This window comes from Mus caroli, chromosome 14, assembly GCF_900094665.2.
Source record: "Mus caroli chromosome 14, CAROLI_EIJ_v1.1, whole genome shotgun sequence".
Classification (NCBI taxonomy): domain Eukaryota; kingdom Metazoa; phylum Chordata; class Mammalia; order Rodentia; family Muridae; genus Mus; species Mus caroli.
Genome location: NC_034583.1, coordinates 107517928 through 107525021, shown reverse-complemented (window position 1 = coordinate 107525021; position 7094 = coordinate 107517928). Strand labels below are relative to the sequence as shown.

Sequence of the window (7094 nt, the reverse complement as noted above, 5' to 3'; positions counted from 1 at the left end):
TGAATGAGGAAGCAGGTCAGGGGTCATCTCGGGTGTGGTCTGCCCTCTCCAGACCCATGCAGCACCCGACTGCATAGCACCCAACTGTTCAGCACTCGACTATTGACCATCTGTCAAGCTCCCTGCCTAGGCTCCATGGTGCCTGTATGGTGGTCATCTTTGGTTTGTTCCTTGTCCCAAATGCCCTAGTGGCCTCAGGTGAGGTTGATCTGTCTCCAGCTCAGCCCCACCCAGGGCCCTCAGTCCCAGGTGGTGTTCTTTAGTGTCAGGCTTGCTCTTGGTCCTGGGAGCCATAACTGTTGGCATACATGATGCCTAACTGGTGGTTGACTCAAGTTCACATTTTTCAGGAAGTGTTAGACCATTCAGATGTTCATATGTTAGAACACTGAGTGTAGAACTACATAGCCTCTCTCCTCACTGGCACCGATCGACACACATGTGACACAGCATCCACACCTGTGACACTTTAGGGGCAGACACCTGCATTACTTCTAAAGCTGGGTGATATCTCATTGTGAGCACACAGCACAGGTTCACCCCTTTGTTGGTTGATGCACTCTTTGGATTTTCATGTTCTTGCTGTAGTACATGAGGCTGTCATGAACACTTCTCTGTGTGCCCTTTGGGGATATACTTAGTGGTAGAACTGCTGGTCACTGTGGAAAGTGGGGCTCTCGTGAGCACACATTCAACATTATTGATCATATTGGAATTCCATGTGCGTCTTTCTGAGGAATATTGTCAGGTTTTGGTATAAATAGCACCATTCCCAGGTAGAATGTTTCGGGTACCAATTCTCTACCTCATCCCCTGTGGTCTAAGTTCAAACCTTGGCTCTATAATGTCTCAGGCAATCTATTTCATTCCCTATGTCATAATTTCCTCATCTGTGGGATAAGATTAGTAATTACTTCACAGGGTCGTAGTGAAAATTAAACTGTTGAATGCATAGGTGCTCTGTAAGTCAGCTTTCTCCGCCTATGCCAAAATCCTTGAGACAGTCAACCCAAAAGTCAACAGACTGCTGCTTTGTAGTCTGTGGTGATGGAGAAGAACATCATGGCAGGAGTGAACTGTAGGGGAAGAGCTGACTATATCACTACAGCCAGAAGGGAACAGAGACAGGACAGGATTGTGACTCCAATAGTCCCTTCCAGGTTATGTCCCCAGTGACTTCCTTCTACTAGGTCCTACTTCCTGGAGAGTTTACCACCTTGAAAGCACCGTTGGCTGCCCCACAAATCACTGCACACATGAACCTCTGTAGATAATCCAGAATGCGAACTAAAGCACCAACCTGTATGTAGAAAAGATGGCCTCTTCCAGAGGACCCAAGTTCCATCCCCAGCACATGTATGTCAGCTCACAACATCTGTAACTTTGGTCCTAGGGGACCTGGTGGCTTCTTTTGGCCTCCTTGAGCACCAGGCATGCAAGTGGTGCACAGACATACATGTAGGCAGAACACTCATGCAGTTGGCTATAAGCATCTGTATCTGTCTCTGAGCTGCTAGTAGAGCCCCTCAGAGAACGGTTTTGCTAGGCTGTCACAACATATCATTAGTAATGGCGTCAGGGTTTGGTGCCCACCCATGGGGATGGATCCCAAGTTGGGCCAGTCACTTGTGGGCCATTCCTTCAGTCTCTATTCCATTTTTGTCTTTGCATTTTTTTTACCAAGGAACAATTCTGGGTCAAAATTTTGAAGGTGGGTTGATGTGCCCATCCCTCCATGGGGGTCCTGTCTAACTACTGGAAGTGGGATATTCAGGTGCTATCTCCTCACTGTTGGACATTTCAGCTAAGGCTACTTACACTGAGTCCTAGGTGCCTCTCAAATCCCAGATCTCTGGTATTTTCTAGCGTTTCCCCCAACCCTGGCCCCTACCCCAGCAACAGAATATTTCCATTCATTCTCCTGGCCCTCTGGACTTCTTGCTTGTCTCCTCTTATATCTGATTCTGCTCACCTTTCCCCCTCTCCATCTGCTCTGCCACTCAGGTCCCTCCCTCCCTCTGCCTCCCATGATTATTTTGTTCCCCCTTCTAAGTGGGATTCAAGCATCCTCACTTGGGCCTTCCTTCTTTTTAACTTCTTATAGTCTGTGGGGTGTATCATGGGTATTCTGTACTTCTTTGGCTAATATCCACTTATTAGTGAGTACGTCCCATGCATGTCCTTTTGGGTCTGGGTTACCTCACTCAGGATGACATTTTCCAGTTCCATCCATTTGCCTGAAAAATTCATGATGAGCTCGTGTTTAATAGCTGAGTAGTACTCCATTGTGACAATGAACCACATTTCCTGTATCCATTCTTCGGTTGAGAGACATCTGGGTTCTTTCCAGTTTCGGGCTATTGTGAATAAGGCTGCTATGAACATAGTGAAGCACTTTTTTTCCCCATTTCTTTGTTTAACTTCATTTTTATGTATGTGCATGCACACACAGTGGAGGTCCCAGGTGAACTTGCAGGGGTCAGTTATCTCCGTCTACAGTGTGGATTCCAGGAATTTGATTCAGGTCTTCAAGTTTTGTAGCACGAACCCTTTATCCACTAAATTATCTTGCTGGCCCCTTGATAAGTTATTTTAGTTGGCTTGTCTGTCTAACTAGGCTGAGAATCACTGAGGGTGGGAAGTACATGTACACACACTATTTGCTGTTCAGGCCTGAGTTGGACATGAACAGATGCTTGCCTTTAATCCCATCACTTGGGAGGCAGAGGCAGGAGGCTCAACGTGAGTTCTAGGCCAGCCAGGGATACACAGTAAATACCTGTTCAAAAAGAAAGAGTACGGGGTGTGTGCAGAAATGGTTGAAACTGATAACTTCCCTAGTAACAGACTCCACTAAATTAGATATATTCATGTCTAGAGAAGCCTGGGTCAACCCTGCAAACTGTCACCAGAACACACCAGTGCAAGTGTCCTCCTTACAAGATGGGTAAGTGGCTGAGAATGAAAATTTTTGGTCTCAGGAGAGTGATAGGAGAGGCATAAGAAATGGAACTCTCTTTTCTTCTTTTTATCCTTCTTTCTTTTCATCCTTTTTTTTTTGAGAGTTACCTTGCAACTTGCTCACAGAAGCTGAAATGATTTACCCTTCAACTCTGAACAAACTATTTTCACTAAGCCCTCATAATTCAGCTAGCTTAAGTCCTTGACAAATTGAACAAAGCCATAGATAAGCAGGCCTGATCGTGGACCGAGAGTCCTGTGCTTAAGAAGTCTCTGCATCATGGGCCTGGTCATTAGAGAGAGGGCCCAATAAAGCACTAATGACAGCCAGCAATCACAACAACAACGACGTGCTTAACAATCACAAGACTGTACTTATCTCCCGCCTTTCATCCGTGGATCTAAACGCTCTTCAATCACTAATGACAGGCGACATCCCTGTGAGGTGAGTATTCTCAGTACTCAGAAAGCAGGCCAGCCAACTGTCAATAGTCATACAAAAGGAACAAGTTTAAGATCAAGTTGCACAAATGGGTGTTGTGACAGTCCCCAGGTCTCCTGTCAGCAGCTCTGCAAGCCACGATATTACATGACCTCATTGAGACTCCAGACCGGCAAAGGAAATGGCCACCAGTTCTGTAGGATTCAGGCATCATGTTATATGCCATTGCTGAAGACAAAACATCTCCCATAAAGATAATTCTGCCAAGACTCAACCCATAATCAATTGCCACATTGGTTTGACTTGAAGGAAAAACTTGATCTGGTATTTTTTTTCCTGGTGTGTTCTTGTAAATGAGATGATTTTTTTACAAAGCCCTGGGAATCTTTTCATGAAGAGTTTCATGAGGGTCATCAAAAGATATGCTTCCACGGATAGGCTAGGAACAGGACAGTGTCGGGGAAGCATTGTGCCAAGGTGGCTACGTGGCTATTTCTTATGATGATCCTGTGACATCGAAAACCCTCAGACAAACCACAACAAATCAAAGTGGAATCCAATCCAACAAACCACCAAAAACCAAGGAAGCAGGGAGAAGGTTGGGCTCGTGTGATGGGGAAGTGTTTTCTAGACATCTGAAATGCCTACATGCACGTGTCTATGCAAAGAGAGGATGAAGCCACTCCTGTGTCTTCTCGACGGCTGCTGAGCTTCTCCGTTCTCACTTTTTGAAAAACACCTTTCATTTATATCAGAGGTTTTGAATGATAATGCATTAGTGTCTTTCTTTAAGAATATCATTTTTAAAAGATTTTTTCTTTTGCATTCACAAATGTGAATGGTGTCTGTGTGTGTATATATATGTGTATGTGTGTGAGTGGTATGTGCATGCATGTGTGTGTATTGTATGTGTGTTACAAGTGGTACATGTGTGAGTGAGTGCATATGTGTGTGAGTGCTGTGTGCACATGTGTGTATGTGTGTTTGTGTGTGTGTACAAGTGGTGTGTGTGTGAGTGAATATGTGTATATGTGTGAGTGCTGTGTGCACCTGTGTGTATGTGTGTGTGAGTGAGTGAATATGTGTGTATGTGTGTGTGCAAGTGTGTGTGTGTGTGTGTGTGTGTGTGTGTGTTGCATACACATGTGGGTGCCAGAAGAGGGCTTTGTTCCCTGGAGCTGGAGTTGCAGGCAGTGTGAGCTTCCAGATCCAAGTGCTTGGAGTCAAACTCAGATCAAAGACATTCTTAACAGCTGCACTATCTCTCCAGCTTCAAGAATCTCTTTATGTCTTATATCAGCTTCTAATTCAAAACACCTAGGATACATGATGCCTCATTAAGATCTATGTGCATGTAACGAATTTGGGATATCATCAATTAATAGTGGAATTCATTTGATGTATGAATTTCGGCTTTCATGAAACCTCACCTGACACTATTAATTGCACTCAGAATAAAAAGCACACTCACCCTGCATCCTGACCTGGCTCCTGTCCGAATCCCTCAAATCCCTGTAGCAACCTGCTTGCTTCTTTCACTTAACTGGGTGAAAGGGCATCTTCACACGTACAGGTATCCAACTGTGATCATTACATGGTACCTATACGGCATTTTCACATATACAGGTATTCAACTGTTATCATTACGTGGTACTTGTACGACATAGAGGAGAAAACTGAGACTCACATCTATCAAGGGGAACCTCAGCCAAGATCAAAAGACAGTTGGTAGAGAATTTGGACTGGAATTGGAGCCAAACGTCAGTCATCGTTTCTCTGGTCCCTACACTGGCCCTCTAGAAAGTAGGTGTCTTTGAAGGATAAAGTATGATGACTCGCCTCCCTGTAAGTTTTAGCAGTGAAGGATGGACTGATTAATAAACAGAAGAGATCACTCAGAACCCCCCTACTCTACATTACTTAAAAAAACAAAAACAAAAACATTCTGTCAGCGTTGCCTTCGGTGAATAGCTGTACTTGTTCCAGAGATAGAACATCTAGTTAGTTTCTAGGTCCACTAACCAGAAAACCAGTCTTGCTAAAAACTGAAGGGAAGATGGAGGTTGAAGAAGGGGAGGTGTGAACGATCCCAGATCAAACGATCCTTGTACAGAGAACATCATAATAAAATCCATGATTCTGTTTGCTTACTTATCACCTTAAGATGTGGTGGCATATGTATGCCCTGTAATCACAGCACTGAGGAACTGCAGGTAGGATCAGGACTTGAGGGTCATTCTTGACTACATAGCAAGTTCAAGACAAGCCAGGGCTAAATGAAGTGTTGTCTCAAAAGAAATTAAATTCAAAATATATTTTAAGTTCAGAATGTTTTCTTGCCTTTTGATTTGTTCCTTGAGTCCCTGCCTCCCCAGGCGTCTCTATCCCTTTGTTGAACAAACCTGAAACCCTGGTCGTTTTTACCTTGCTGGTCATCACTCCTAGGCTTTAATCTGCCCCTTTAGTTACATACACATACCTCATTTGATCCACCCCATTGCTTACACAAATGCTGCCCCGTGCCTATGCCAGCCCTGACCCCCTTCTACTTACATCCTCACTTCTTGAGAACCTGACAGCCATGTGGTTAAAAGGACACACAGACCCAGTGACTTTTTTCACAAGATTTCCATCCTACTTTAACTATTTGTACAGATTCGTTGAGAAGGCTCTGTCATGGAATACAACTCTGAAGGAAGACTCTAGTGGGGGAGAGTACATGCTATGTTATAAATGGGAGGGTGGGGCATTGGCTCCCAAAGGCTGCCTGCCATACAACAGGCTAGGTGACTTCAAGTGGTAGGCATTTATTGGCTTATCACTTTGGAGGCAGGGTGGGGCTCTGTAATCGAGGCATCAGCAGTGCCTTGCTCCCCATGGAGACTCTGGTGGGCGTTTCTTACATAACTGCCTAGTTCTAGTGATTGCTAAATGTCCCCCGGGGTAATGGTTCTCAACCTGTGGGTCGAGACCCCTTTGTCAACACTTTAGTTTGCACAAAAAATATTATTTACATTATGTTTCATAGAATAGCAAAATCATAGTTATGAAGTAACAATAAAATGATTTTATGGCAGGAGGTGGGGTCACCACAATGTGAGAAGCTATATTAAATGGTTGCAGCATTAGGAAGGTTGAGAACCACTGCAGAGGGTTCCCTCTGCTCCAGTTTTCTCACAGAGGGATCTCTCTGTATTTTTGCATTGAAAACCACCTCTCCTTCTTCTTGTTTCAATTATGAGACTCAGGTCCACTGTAGTCCACTGTAGCTTCATCTTAACGTTCTGAATTAGAAAGTTTACATGAATTTCAGGGCTCCCCTTTCAAGCACTGTGATTGCCTCTTCCAGTCGAGGCCTTTCAGGTGCTCAGAGTCTAAATGGCTAGATCCACCCTCTCAGAGCCTGGCTTTGGGACAAAATTTCATTAGATCTCTGTTATTTCATACTTAAAATTCTAGTGGTATCTGTGTCATATGGCTGCCGTCAGGGTCATATGAGATCATGGAACCAAAAGTCCCCAGCTTAGCATGGAGTGGGTTCCCAATCATCTCAAACACTCTTTATCCTTTCTGAAATAGAATAACAGACAAAGCACTGGAGGAAGAAGAAGAAGGAGAAGAAGAAGAAGAAGAAGAAGAAGAAGAAGAAGAAGAAGAAGAAGAAGAAGGAGGAGGAGGAGGAGGAGGAGGA

General features: G+C 44.3%; 1 non-coding gene across 1 annotated transcript; it reads right to left on the bottom strand.

Moving 5' to 3' along the window:
• Positions 1 to 352: 352 nt before the first annotated feature.
• Positions 353 to 480, bottom strand: LOC115029318. The gene has a single exon (XR_003834889.1). It is a non-coding gene; the product is annotated as a small nucleolar RNA SNORA17 (small nucleolar RNA).
• Between the last annotated feature and the right edge of the window lie 6614 nt (positions 481 to 7094).